This window comes from Schistocerca nitens, chromosome 1, assembly GCF_023898315.1.
Source record: "Schistocerca nitens isolate TAMUIC-IGC-003100 chromosome 1, iqSchNite1.1, whole genome shotgun sequence".
Lineage (NCBI taxonomy): Eukaryota > Metazoa > Arthropoda > Insecta > Orthoptera > Acrididae > Schistocerca > Schistocerca nitens.
The window spans coordinates 1,102,468,880-1,102,484,639 of record NC_064614.1 but is presented as its reverse complement, the minus strand read 5'-3'; the positions used below and the strand labels follow the sequence as shown (position 1 = coordinate 1,102,484,639).

The following is a 15,760-nucleotide window of genomic DNA, read 5'->3' as shown; positions in this document are numbered from 1 at the left end:
CACAGCTCATTTTCATAACATTGAAACTAGGGAGTACTCCAGGGGAAAATATAAAAAAATTAAAGAGCCAACGTAATCTACAACGACAGGAAGCAAAAAGGGTTACTCCGTCTTCAGGCCACGAGTGGTCTACCGGGACCATCCGATCGCCGTGTCATTCTCGGTGGAGGATGTGGATAGGAGGGGCGTGGGGTCAGCACACCGCTCTCCCGGTCGTTATGATGGTATTCTTGACCGAAGCCGCTACTATTCGGTCGAGTAGCTCCTCAATTGGCATCACGAGGCTGAGTGCACCCCGAAAATGGCAACAGCTCATGGTGGCCAGGAGGGTCACCCACCCGAGTGCTGACCACGCCCGACAGCGCTTAACTTTGGTGATCTCACGGGAACCGGTGTATCCACTGCGGCAAGGCCGTTGCCTAAAAAAAGTTACGGTATGTTTATTTTACATTAATTGTGAATACCAATTGTTCAAATGGTTCAAATGGCTCTGAGCACTATGGGACTTAACATCTATGGTCATCAGTCCTCTAGAACTTAGAACTACTTAAACCGAACTAACCTAAGGACATAACACAACACCCAGTCATGACGAGGCAGAGAAAATCCCTGACCCCGCCGGGAATCGAACCCGGGAACCCGGGCGCGGGAAGCGAGAATGCTACCGCACGACCACGAGCTGCGGACTACCAATTGTTAGTCAAGAAATGCAATGTGTAGTCGTTATAAAACTTTTTCTTTATAAACTGGACATTTCCCTTTCTTGGATAAATTTATTTTGTCCGTCTCAGTTGCACTGATATAAAATTCAGCTGCAGTGATTACCTGTTTCGGCCTGACAAGCCCGTTCTCGAACCGCACACCTTGCTGTTAAAAAAATATCCGATTTCCTCAGCAATAAACAGTTGCAGACCTACAATCTGTTGGAACCATGGCTCGGATAAGTAATTCTTACTTTCTTTCTAACAACTGAAAATCGCAAATATACAGTAGCCTTGCCACGGTACAGGATCGACTCGATACGTAAGTAACTTAAGAAATAATGCGTGGCACCAAGCCAGTTGCTGGTCTACAGTATTCTGAAAGGATTACAACTTCTCCAAAAAACTAACTATATTTTTCTCCCACTTTTGCGCAACAAGCATTAAGTGTTCATTTTTAATATCATCGATGTTGGAGCGTCGGACAAGAAGCAACATAACCAGCAAAGAGAAAGCTACCCGGAATGAAACACAAGGACCTACGAATGTTGTGTTGTGTTGTACGTTCAAAATGGCTCTGAGCACTATGGGACTTAACATCTGACGTCATCAGCCCCCTAGAACTTAGAACTACTTAAACCTAACCAACCTAAGGACATCACACACATCCATGCCCGAAGCAGGATTCGAACCTGCTACCGTAGCGGTCGCGCGGTTCCAGACTGTAGCGCCTAGAACCGCTCGGCCACTTCGGCCAGCTGTGTTGTAGGCACCACGGCCAGAGAAATGAGGAAAAATTCACGTCTGTGTTATTCCTCCTGATGAAAAAATTGTACGGTAACTAAAAAATTTCGCTAAAACGCTGTGAGGCACTACATGTTAGCAAACCACAGTACACTTGTTCATAAATGTTGCGGTTGTTTTGCCGCAAGATACAGCAGGGCCGCCGCGCGGCGAAACGCTGCACTACGCGTCTAGCAGTGATCTACGACGGCTGAGTGACGTCGCCAAAGATAAATACTGACCAAAGCCCACAGCCCTTTGATCAGTTCCTTGACAGTGTTAGTAGGGAAGCTTTTAGCAAAGATTTTTGATAGAAGTTCAGAGTGAGCCGCTGTTTATATTTCGCTTCGCTTGCTTCACTGCATTTAAGCTATAAAATGATGAAGTACTCTTGGTGCGTGGCGACCACCGCACTGGTCGTTGCAAAGAATGAAAAATGTGAAATTCTTCATGCCATTAAGCATTCTGACTGCAAAAACCATAATAAGCGGTTGTACTCTTACAAAGAAATAGCTGTCGCAATCAGCTGCATTCGAATCTGCTGCGCTGTGGAGAATGTTAAGCTTAAATATAAAAAAATGGAATATGGAAGGAGGTGGAGGTATGGAAAGCCAGGTGTGTTAAAAGTATATATAACTGAAATAAATGTGTCTATTTGTTCTCCAAGTAACCCAAAATAACCTTCATAAATTCCTCATTGGGTGATTTATATATTGGTTCCCATGTTTCTGGAATAATACGTAAAATGGCACGTTGTGGTGTTCGAGTGCTATATTGAAAGTTGGAATAGCATTCGCTTGTTGCTAAAAATCTTAAATTAGCCATGAGACTATCTTTAGCAAAAATATCATTCATGATTTGTAGAATGGTACACTGCGCCAGTCACATATTTTTTCACAATGTATGCAATGATTTACGAGAATTTATTCTCGTGATCAAGTATAAATATTTGGACGGTGTTTTATGTGATGTTTCCCAGTTGCAGCTGAACTTAATAACACAGCTGCAGGCCAAGAGAAGCAGAACAACAGCATAAAACAACACATAAAACACTTACGGGAGCATTTCCTTTTGATAATGAGAATAAATTCTTGAAAAACGTCATATTAAGCATGAAAAAATATGTAACTAGTCAGTGTTTCATCATTTAAATCAAGGATGAAACACCTGCTGGCTTTCGAAAAAATATCAATTGTGATGAATGAAAGTACGAAACGGTATTTCTTAAATGAGTACCGCGTATGCAGATAAAGAGGCCACTAACATAAGGACAGACTGAAATGTTTGCTCGCCCATTCTTAAACAATTTTCGCTGTTCTTTATGTCCTCGCATTCTAGCTCACGAAGCTAATCTGGTGAACACTTCAAGCTTCTCCATTCGCTGCCCACAGTTTCACCTACGTTTCTATTTCTCTCTTTTCCAGAAATCTCACCAACATATGCTGTTGTTAACTGCTATGCATGCATTCCCGAACAACTATGACGAAAAGTTTTACTGTCGTGTAATAACTCCAGTGAAGTAGTTTGGTCAAAGAAGTTTCACGAAGTATTCGACAAAACGTGCGTTTGTGTCGGCCGTCTGTTAAAACTACACTGCTGACGTCACATAGACGTGCGCTTGGGCCCATATTTATCGTAGGCCACGGCGCCTATCGTAGTGACGTCACTCACTGCTGTAGATAAACGGGCCCTGCAGCGCGCATCACAGCACGTGACACTGCAGGTTTTACGAATTGCAGCGACCGTCTCCAGCGGGGAGGGAGTTAGTATTTTAGACCAGTCCAATACGCCTTAGATGCGCTTTTAAATACACTAACGCTCTCGATAACACATAGAAACGCTGAATTTTACTCGGTATCTTTCCGTTGAGGTACTGGTTTCTCGCCTGGTGGCCGCCGAGCGTGCGCGATATACGGCAACTGGTATGACGTCACGAGTTCGTGCGGAGCCAGTATTGCCCGTGGGCCAATGCGAGTCTAGTGCCTTACCAGCTCACTCGGTCTCTGTCGTGAGTGGATCTGAGAAAATGCACTAATTACAACTGCACAAATTCAGGACACGGAAGCTGCAAGTTGAAGCAGGATATCTCAAACATGTATGCGCAGGTAACAAAATCATGTAGTAATAGACCATTTTACCCTAAGGATTAACAACACACGAATGGTCTTGCATTCTTATTTTGGTCTCTCTCTAACGTGAACAGCTCACGTGGTAATAACGGACAACACATTCTTAAGAACGCCCGTTTCTGCTGTTTGATTGTCAGTTTACGGCTGCGATACACTTATTTTTCTTTTATTATACAGCGAGAAACTTATTACCCTACCGTCGGACATGTAGGAAGACATGTTGGTTGATTACACTATAACTCTGTTATTCGAATACTTGGGAAATAACAAAGGAACCAGAATACACCGATAGGTGGAAAACATCCTGCGTAAAACTTTATGGCTACATCACACTGGGGACAATGCAAAGATATTACGTATGTCATTATGCGTTTGTGACGACTACCTGAGATAAGCCAGACACATCACAGACAGGCAGCATTATCATGATGAAAGATATAGTTCCCTCAGCGAAGCAAATATCCTGCATATTTAAATAAACACATAATTTCATAAATTTTCGCTATTATCTATTCCCCCCTTCCCCCTCCACCCCCTAGGACATTTTAGGGCGCACGAATGTGAACTCTGTCTGTAAAATGATAAAATCCAAACCTTTGCGGGTTTTTGCCGCCGTGCCAACATTAGCCACACTGAATCCGTTGGGTCAACTTAAAATAAAACTGCACTTGGCAAAATCAACGTCGAACATCATTTGATTCAATATGAACTAATCTGGTTAAGGTCATACCCGCGTTACCTGAACGTTAGATGTGTTGCATCATACTGTGCATTACCTCATAACAGTCACTTTCTTTACGTATGCTATCAATTTCTTACTAGATTCTCCTAAAAAAGGGAAGCGGTAAACTGTCTAGAAACTGAGTGAGGGTAACTGCATAACCTAAGGAATATTTTTGTTCTAGATATTTATCCTCGGGTCTGTTACTTAAAAATAAATAGTATTTATAGCACAAGTCAGTGTATTATTTCGGTTTTATTAAAAAAAATTGATTTGTGACGTAGAAAGGAGATGGTTTTAGTGAAAATAAAGAAGAACTTACTCGAAACAAACAATCAAACAAAAAAAAATCTAGAGGAATCGCAGGTTCCGAGTTTCTTACTTACACATTCCTTTATGTGTCTTTCCCTACCAGTGCTACAGGTAATCCTACCATTCACTATGTCATTTGTGTAGTGTACCAAAACTATCGAACCGCAGTTTGCTAGAGCGCAACTCTATTCTTGGCACCTGTACCTCGAGGTACTAACCAATCTAAAAACATGCTACTCGTAATAGCAATAATTCTTGTACTGCAAATGAAAAGAATATTGATGTACTGTTGTTTAGTACACCGTCCTCAGTCAGCACTAACAATGACTGCACTTACTCCTGTTATATTCTGCTTTTTATGGTATACGAGGGTTCATACAGCAAAAGCTTCCAGTGTGTAACTTGTTCTTACTTTCTGACATAATTCGACAGTCGTATTAAGATCTCTGGTCACTGGGAAAACATTCCAGACATTGACATATGCAACAAGAACTGCAGCACGTACATGATTTAAAATACATAATTTCGACTTCTGCAGATAATACTTCCGTTACATTAATAACATAGACCCAGAATCTTTTAGAAAAGAAAGAAAAAAAAAACATTTGAAGGAGGTGGATGAGAATCTACTACATTGTCTTTACAGTTCATCACACTATAAAGTCCTCTTCGGCTTCGACAGAGCAAGCATTCCTCCGCGTGTGGTACAGAGTTTGTAAAGGGTGTACCTACAAATCTTATTATTTGAAATTTCACTATGACAAAATGTACCAAAACGACTCGCTTTTGATGGCTCATCATTGTGCCATAGCACCGAAACAGTATACTTTCTCAGCACGCTGACTAACGTTACGTAGTTTAACTAACGATATGTAGTTTCCTGTCATGTTCTCATAACAAATAGTACATCTACATCTAAATCTACATCCACTCTGCTACTCAAAATAAAGAACCTGTCTGAGGTACCAATGAACCACCTTCAAGGTGTCTCTGTAAAGTTGCACACTCGAAAGGCGCGCGGGAAAAACGAGCACTTAAATTTTTCTGTGTGATCCCTGATTTCTCTTACTTTATCGTGATGATCATTTCTCCCTATGTAGGTGAGTGCTGACAGAACGTTTTCGCAATCGGAGTAGATAACTGGTGATTGAAATTTCATGAGAAGATCACGTCACAACGAAAAATGGTTTCGTTTTAATGATTGCCACTCGAATTCACGTATCATGTCTGTGACACTATCTCCCCTATTTCGCGATGATACAAAACCAGCTGCCTTTCACTGAACTTTTTCGATGTCATCCGTCAGTCCCACCTGATGCGGATCCCACACCGCACAGCAATACTCCAGAATAGGGCGGTCAAACGTGGTGTAAGCAGTCTCTTTAGTAGACCTGTTTCACCTTTTAAGTGGTCTACCAATGAATCGCAGTCTATGGTTTGCTCTACCCGCAACATCATCTATGTGATCGTTCCAGTTTCGGTTATTTGTGATTGTAGTCCCTAAGTATTTAGTTGAATTTAGAGCCTTCAGGTTTGTGTGACTTACCGCGTAATCGAAATTTAGCGGATTTCTTTTAGTACTCATGTGAATAACTTCATAGTTTACTTTATTCAAGGTCAATTGCCACTTTTTGCACCATACTAAAATCTTATGTAAATCATTTTTGCAATTTGTTCTGGTCATCTGATGACTTTACAAGACGATAAATGCCAGCGTCATCTGCAAACAATGTAAGAGAGCTACTGAGATTGTCTCCTATGTCGTTAATATACCCGTAGATCAGGAACAAGTGGGCCTATAACACTTCGTTGGGGAAAGCCGGATATTACTTTTGTTCTGCTCGATGACTTTCCGTCTATTACTACGAAGTGTGACCTTTCTGACAGGAAATCAAGAATCCAGTCGCACAACTGATGCGATATTCCATAGGCACGCAGTTTGGTTAGAACATGCTTGTGAGGAACGGTGTCGAGAGCCTTCTGGAAATCTAAAAATATGGAAACAATTTGACATCCTCTGTTGATAGCACTCATTACTTCATGAGTGTGAAGAGCTAGTTGTGTTTCAGAAGAACGATATTTCCTAAATCCATGCTGACTATGTGTCAATAAATCGTTGCCTTCGAGGTAATTCATAATGTTCGAACACAGTATATGTTCCAAAACCCTACTGCAAACCGACGTAAGTGATATGGGCCTGTAATTCAGCGAATTACTCCGATGCGCTTTCGAGAGATCCTCAATTTTCAGATCTTTTGAAACACCTTATATTCATACCACGTGCTCTGTAATGAAAAAGAAAACAAGAAAAAGCGTACAATATGGCTACTCCTATGTACTGCTTGTGAAGTAAAAATGATGCCACATCTCTTGGCAACGTTCCTCTCCACGAGGCAAAAATACACTCCTGGAAATGGAAAAAAGAACACATTGACACCGGTGTGTCAGACCCACCATACTTGCTCCGGACACTGCGAGAGGGCTGTACAAGCAATGATCACACGCACGGCACAGCGGACACACCAGGAACCGCGGAGTTGGCCGTCGAATGGCGCTAGCTGCGCAGCATTTGTGCACCGCCGCCGTCAGTGTCAGCCAGTTTGCCGTGGCATACGGAGCTCCATCGCAGTCTTTAACACTGATAGCATGCCGCGACAGCGTGGACGTGAACCGTATGTGCAGTTGACGGACTTTGAGCGAGGGCGTATAGTGGGCATGCGGGAGGCCGGGTGGACGTACCGCCGAATTGCTCAACACGTGGGGCGTGAGGTCTCCACAGTACATCGATGTTGTCGCCAGTGGTCGGCGGAAGGTGCACGTGCCCGTCGACCTGGGACCGGACCGCAGCGACGCACGGATGCACGCCAAGACCGTAGGATCCTACGCAGTGCCGTAGGGGACCGCACCGCCACTTCCCAGCAAATTAGGGACACTGTTGCTCCTGGGGTATCGGCGAGGACCATTCGCAACCGTCTCCATGAAGCTGGGCTACGGTCCCGCACACCGTTAGGCCGTCTTCCGCTCACGCCCCAACATCGTGCAGCCCGCCTCCAGTGGTGTCGCGACAGGCGTGAATGGAGGGACGAATGGAGACGTGTCGTCTTCAGCGATGAGAGTCGCTTCTGCCTTGGTGCCAATGATGGTCGTATGCGTGTTTGGCGCCGTGCAGGTGAGCGCCACAATCAGGACTGCATACGACCGAGGCACACAGGGCCAACACCCGGCATCATGGTGTGGGGAGCGATCTCCTACACTGGCCGTACACCACTGGTGATCGTCGAGGGGACACTGAATAGTGCACGGTACATCCAAACCGTCATCGAACCCATCGTTCTACCATTCCTAGACCGGCAAGGGAACTTGCTGTTCCAACAGGACAATGCACGTCCGCATGTATCCCGTGCCACCCAACGTGCTCTAGAAGGTGTAAGTCAACTACCCTGGCCAGCAAGATCTCCGGATCTGTCCCCCATTGAGCATGTTTGGGACTGGATGAAGCGTCGTCTCACGCGGTCTGCACGTCCAGCACGAACGCTGGTCCAACTGAGGCGCCAGGTGGAAATGGCATGGCAAGCCGTTCCACAGGACTACATCCAGCATCTCTACGATCGTCTCATGGGAGAATAGCAGCCTGCATTGCTGCGAAAGGTGGATATACACTGTACTAGTGCCGACATTGTGCATGCTCTGTTGCCTGTGTCTATGTGCCTGTGGTTCTGTCAGTGTGATCATGTGATGTATCTGACCCCAGGAATGTGTCAATAAAGTTTCCCCTTCCCGGGACAATGAATTCACGGTGTTCTTATTTCAATTTCCAGGAGTGTATGACACACCAGAGTCTTCATTTCACGCTTCGCAGAACAGCGGCAGTGGATTCCACACCGTAACGTGTACGTCCACGTGCGTTTTCACATCCCGTGTGAAGACGGCTTTAACGGGCCAGGTTGCGCTGCCGGCCGCCGTGTGAGCTCCTTGCAAGGACGACCACACTGCCCGCAGCCGCAGAGACGGCACCCTGTCCTGCCCTTGGACATCCGATACCGCGTCCGCGGGCGAACACGAGAACACCACAAAGGAGCGACTCCCGAGTCTTCCCCGTTTAATCATCATCATCATCATCATCATCAGTGTTCTGCCTAAAGGCAGGTTGTCACATGGTAGTTCTCCAGGCTGTCCGGTCTTCTGCCATTCTCTTCAGGTCTGCATAATTTCCTCTTCCCTTTGTGTCGTCTAGCATCTTGTATCTCCTTCTTCCTCTCATTCTCCCACAAACCAGTCCTTCCAAAGCATCTACTAGCAAACACTCCCTTCTTAATGAATGTCCCAACCAGTTCTTTTTCCTTTCTCTTACAACCTTCAGCAGACACTTTCTCTCACCAACCCTTTCCGATACTCTTTCATTACTCACTCTTTCCATCCAGCTTATTCACTCCATTCTCCTCCACATCCACATCTCAAATGCTTCTAACCTTTTTTCATCCTCTCGCCTCAGCGTCCATGTTGCTGCCCCATATAGTGCCACACTCCAGACAAAACATTTGGCAAGCCTTTTCCTTAGTCCTTTATCTAATTTGCCACATAAGAGTCTCCTCTTTCTGTTGAATGCCTCCTTCGCTATGGCAATTCGAGTTTTCACCTCCTGGTGACATCTCAAGTCTTCAGTTATTGTGCTTCCGAGATATTTAAATTCACTTACTTGGCTAATTGTAGATTGTCCTATTTTAATATTGGACAGTCTGCGTCTTGTACTGATGACCATACTCTTTGTTTTTGCTGTGTTTATTTGCATCCCATATTCCACACAAGCTTCATTCAGATCGTTGAGCATGTTATTCCCTGTCCGCTCACTTTCTGCCACGAATACCATGTCATCAGCAAATCTTATACATTCTTTTCTCTTTCCACCAATACATATTCCTCTTTTCCCGTCTAAACTTTTCGCAATAATCTCTTCAAGGTATACGTTAAACAACGGTGGGGAAAGGCAACAACCGTGTCTAACACCTCGTCCAATGCTGCTTCCTTCTGACATTTCATTTCCAATCCTTATCCTTACTTTCTGGTGTAAATATAGATTCTGTATCAGTCGTCTCTCTTTCCAATCTACTTCTTTCCTCTTCAATACATGTATCAGCTTGTTCCACTGAACTTTGTCAAAAGCGTTTTCTAAATCTATAAAAACAGCAAAGATTTCTCTACCCTTTTCCACATATCTTTCCCCTATAGTTCTTAGCAGGCCAATAGCATCTCTTGTTCCTTTCCCTCTTCTAAATCCGAACTGCTCTTCTGCAATCCCTCTATGCCGCTTGCCATATAACCTTCTATTCAACACTCGCAGCACGACTTTAGCTGCATGAGAAATTAGACTTATGGTCCGGTGCTCTTCACATTTTTTAGTATTTCTCTTTTTCTCTTTTGGTATCATAACCGTTGCAGCGAAGACCTCAGGCCATTCCCCTTAGTCATGTATCTCGTTACAGAGGTAGACTATTTCTTTTCTTGCCTTGTTTCCCAGACTCTTCAACAGTTCTGCTGGCAAATCGTCTATTCCACATGCCTTCCTATTCTTCATCTACTCTAGCAGAAGAACCACAGGAGGTTTTGAACAGATGGCAAGAATATATTGAATGTCTGTAGAAGGGGGATGAAATGCAAAGCGAAATTAAGGTTGAAGAGGAGCAATACGTGCCGGAAGATGGAAAGGGATTTACCATCTTGGAAGCAGAAGTAGAAAAGGCGCTGAAGGAGATGAAGAATAGGAAGGCATGTGGAATAGATGATTTGCCAGCCCCATTTAAAATCTCCGGTAATAGCAGGCGACGCCAAAACTGAGTAAAAACAACGTCCATCTCCTCCAGTAAAATAAAGATACGCTGGAGAGCCAAAGAAACTGGTACACCTGCCTCATATCATGTAGGGCCCCCGCGGTCACGCAGGAGTGCCGCAATACGACGTGGAATGGACTCGACATTAGTGGTGCTGGAGGGAACTGACACAATAAATCCGTAAGCGAACGAGGGGTGCAGATCTCTTCTGAACAGCACGTTGGTTCATGTGTGGGGAGTTTGGTGGCCTGCGGAAGTGTTTAATCTCCGAAGAGTGTTCCGGGAGACACTCTGTTGCATTTATGGACGTGTGGGGTGTCGCATTGTTCTGCTTGAATTGCCCAAGTCCGTCGGAATGCACAGTGGACATAAATGGATGCAGGTGTCGGACAGGACGCTTACATAAGTGTCATCTGTCAGAGTCGTATCTAGACGTATCAGACAATCCAACTGCACACGGCCCACACCATTACAGAGCCTCCACCATCTTGAACAGTCCCCTCCTCGACATGCAGGGCCCATGGATTCGTGAGATTATCTCCATATCCGTACACGTCCATCCACTCGATACAATTTGAAACGAGACTCGTCCGACCAGGAAGCGTCCACATATGGAGCGCACTCTCCCTCAGCATGAAAATGCCAGACGTCTTACGAGCGCTGCAACATTTGCAACTCGCCTCGCTGTCATCGATCTTTCTCAATACAGTTGCGATTTGGCCTCTTTCGATTTCCATCTGTTTCCAAAATTTAACAGAACTCCTTCGAGGAGTTCACTTTGAGCGTGATGAAGCGGCGCAAGCAGAGGTAAGGCTGTGGCTCCGTCAAAGTCAAACATTCTACAGTGTCCTTATTAGGAATGTTGATATTTTTAAAAATAGCGGGAATCCGATACATCGATATTGAATAAAACATCATTAAAGGACATCCATATATCGACGTAGCGGGCTTTAAAAATATCAACTGCACATTGTAAATATACGGCCGGCTTTAGAACTGTATATTTAAGTACTGATTTATTATTAGCTGCCGGCCGGTGTGGCCGAGCGGTTCTAGGCGCTTCAGTCTGGAACCGCGCGACCGCTACGGTCGCAGGTTCGAATCCTGCCTCGGGCATGGATGTGTGTGATGTTCTTAGGTTAGTTAGGTTTAAGTAGTTCTAAGTTCTGGGGGACTGATGACCTCAGATGTTAAGTCCCATAGTGCTCAGAGCCGTTTGAACCATTTATTATTAGCTATTCTGTATATCAACAAGCTTCCAGCCTCTTCAACAACCTTCGAGCAAGGATTGAGAGGAAAAACATGTATGTTCACGCTTGGCGACGACCACTTTGCAAAGAGTGGTAACCTGCACGTTAATGCCACAATAAAACGTGGCCGATGGGTCCGTCGTTCGGATTCGTCACGTATCGGATTTTTTTTTTTTTTTTTTTTTTTTTTTTTTTTTTTTTTTTTTTGCTATCGCTAGCGACCTAGCAGTTGCAATGCCAAAATTGCATGGTGAAGTCTAACGTCGCATTTTCCGTTAGTAGCGCATAGCGCCGATTACGTCAGCATTTCCCGTCACACGTCCCCACCCACCGCAAAAAGCAATGTTGTCGTTTAGATTTCTTTCATCATTTTCATCAGTTGGTTTTGAAGAACGCCGATATGAAGAGACAGCACACTAGTTTTTTTTTAACGCAACCTGTGTGCTATATCTTCACATCGGAAATCTGGTTATTCCACCCACACCGCTCCTTCTCACCCCTCACTCCCCCGCCTCCCCCCTCCCCCTGGTGCAATCGAACTTCTTCTTTGTGCCACCCATAATTGCTTCACATAGTGAAAGAGAAAGACTGGACTGGATGACAGCTCAAACAGTAGTAACAACCCATCACACAGAGACAGTAAAATTATGTTCTACTACAATTTCAAATATTTACCAACAATGACAAAAAAATGTAGTATGAAATAAAAATATCGGCACTCTATACTGCCATTTCGATATCGATATATCATGAAAAGAAATTTGGAAATTTGTGGTAAGGTCTAATGGGAGCAAGCCAGCCGCGGCGGCCGAGCGGTTCTAGGCGCTTCTGTCCGGAACTTCGCGCGGCTGCTACGGTCTCAGGTTCGAATCCTGCTTCGGCATGGATGAGTGTGATGGCCTTTGGTTAGTTAGGCTTAAGTAGTTCTAAGACTAGAGGACTGATGACCTCAGATGTTAAGTCTCATAGTGCTTAGAGCCATTTGAACCATCTTATGGGACCAAACTGCTGAGGTCATCAGTCCCTAAGCCAACACACTACTTCATCTAACTTACGCTATGGACAACACACACACGCATGCCTGAGGGAGGACTCGAACCTCCGACGGGGTCGAGAAAAGAAATGTTTTGGGAAAATATCAATATATCTGTATAAAGAAAGTGGACTATGGGAGAAATGTGTTCGTCGCCAGGCTGAGGTAGACATGAAGAATAAAGATGAAGAATGTTAGTATAGTTTTAGTGAAAAAACTTTAAGAATTTTCGCATAAAAAATTCAGAGATATTGCTTTTCCGCACGCCGTCGTACATTGCATCAGTTTCCTTTAATTAACGTCTATGGTCACAATCTTTTCTGTTTAACAGATTACCGGTTTCGGTCTTTAATGACCATCATCAGAACTGTCTCATAAAATCAAAGTCCTAATGCACTGCACCCATAGTGGCATTAGGACTTTGATTTTATGAGACAGATCTGATGAAGGTCATTAAAGACCGAAACCGGTAATGTGTTAAACAGAAAAGATTGTGACTATAGACGATAATTAAAGGAAACTTATTACATATACGGGTCACTGTGTTTTTTCGCGACGATGTCGCAGCTTGTATATTGCATCGTTTTTACATTTGCAACTCTGAATGCGAAATACTTTTTTTGTCCTCCGTCGCGCGTGGTAGCCGCGTGGTCTTGGGCGTCTTGCCACGGTTCGCGCGGCTCCCCTCGTCGGAGGTTGGAGTCCTCCCTCGGGCATGGGTGTGTGTGTTGTTCTTAGTGTAAGTTTAAGTTAATTAGTGTGTGAGCCTAGGGACCGGTGACCTCAGCAGTTTGGACCCATAGGAACGTACCACAAATTTCCATACTTTGTTATCCTCTCCAACCACCAAACAATGAGTGAAGGTAATCACCTGGTCGACTCTGTAGCACAATCGTTCCCCACAGCCCCCCCCCCCCCCCCCTGACGTAGCATGCCGTTGTTAATCACTTTCTTTCGTTGGAGCGTTAACGTAAAAGAATGCACAAAAGAGCTCGGTCTGTTAGTGAGTACTAGCTGCACGGTGCTTACGATAAAGCTGCAAACGGCGATAAACGTGGCCCATAACAGCACCTGTTATCTTGACGGACTCTCCCAGCTGCGGGCAGCGCAGCAGGGTCAATTTTTGCGCTCGCCAGCGACGCGGCGTTCGCCCGCGTCGCAGCATAGAGGCGCATAAAAAAGAGGGACTCCTCTAATTATGTTAATGCAGCGGAATTGAGAGCCGGCCGCACTAAATTATCCCAGTTTACGTCTGCCTCTGTTGGCGGCGCCCACTTTTAATTTGTAAATGCGTCTCCGCTGGCCGCGGGCCTACGGACGTTTGTTTGCACGCGGCGTGTGTGACTCCACACTGCGGCGGAAACGGCGTCTGCTGCAGTGCTGTCCCCGCGCACGGGCAGCGCAGACGTCGCAGCAGAAATTCTCAAACACCACCAAACGTCCTCGCTCCTAGATGCGTGCACGGCTGCAAGGAGACGAACTGAACAGCGCCCTTCCTCCCTAACTTATCCGACAAACTGTAGTCTACACAAGAGCACTTGATTTTGTATGTCTCGAATGTCTTTCGTGATTGTGATCACTACTTCAATTAATACCACTGATAGCCTCTTACCGCCTCTATATGACCAACCCACGAAATCGCTTGACGTAGATGCTGGAGTGGTTCCTGCCAAAGGCACTGAAAAACTCCATCTCCATCCTCCCCTAATCCGAGCTTCTTGTCCATCTCTAATGACATCATCGTCCACTGCAAACTGTAATCTTCTCTCCGTCTTTCACAGCGAACTTCACAGAGCTCTTCAATACGCCAAAAATTCTCCTACCTAGAGATGACGCACTGATATATGTTCCTTACGTATAAGTTGAATCATTTGAGTGACTGATAAATTCAGCAACATAAGTTTTAAAAATAGCATCTGAAAACTGAGTGTATTACATGCCCTGCTGCAATCAAGCAGTAGTGAAATGACACTTTGCGTGTGTTGTTATCTGTAGCTAAGATATTATCTAGGGTAGATGTCCAGGAGTAAATAAACTATCTTGATGAAACTTTGCGGGCGTGTAGAGTGCTCATAATAATGCAATAAGCATTTTTTTTTTCGTTTTTGCCCAATTTCACTTTTAAGGAGTAAAACTCACCACAAAAAGTAATATGACACATTAAGTTTAGAGGGAATATCCTTGTAACCATGGCGTATAAAAAATGTGTTTCATGTAGAAGTTTACCTATAATCAACTTTCGTGAAAACTGTAATCAGTTTTTGTAATAATTTGAATTCTTACAAAATAGCCCATCACCATTAATGAATTTCGAAAAATAAAATCTTTTGTTTCTACATAATTTAACGAAGCTTGCACATCACACGACGGTCATCCATACATAATAAAGCTGGCTTCTGAAATATCATTTTTGGAAAATAAGCTGTACACAATGTGTTGTTCGAATATTTTCAGGAAACTTAATTAAAACATGTAAACGTTAATTATTATTCAAATTATTCATTTTATTTATTTTGTTTTATGCATTGAATTGTAATTTTATGGTTTATTTTCAAGTTTTTTTTTTCAAAAAATGGCTCTGAGCACTATGGGACTTAACTTCTGTCATCAGTCCCCTATAACTTAGAAGTACTTAAACCTAACTAACCTAAGAACATCACACACATCCATACCCGAGGCAGGATTCGAACCTGCGATCGTAGCTGTCGCGCGGTTCCAGACTGTAGCGCCTAGAACCGCTCGGCCACCCCCGACCGGCTTCAAGTTTTTTCTTTGTTCTTTTTTTAGTTTAGCATTTCACATACGTGTATTATGTTAATTGAAAATAGTTACTGACTCGCTGTAATGATACAAAATCATTACAATGTAGGTCATCAGTAAACAAATGCTTGAAACATAACGGTTCTTCTACACCATGCATAATTTCTATATTTCTTGTCACAATAGACAAGATGGACAACACAATGTAAAACAAAATTCATCAGGATTTCAAACTGTGGCAGGTGA

At 44.1% G+C, this 15,760-nt stretch overlaps 1 pseudogene; it reads right to left on the bottom strand.

Moving 5' to 3' along the window:
- Nucleotides 1–302: 302 nt before the first annotated feature.
- LOC126210956 (5S ribosomal RNA) lies at nucleotides 303–420 on the bottom strand (annotated as a pseudogene).
- Between the last annotated feature and the right edge of the window lie 15,340 nt (nucleotides 421–15,760).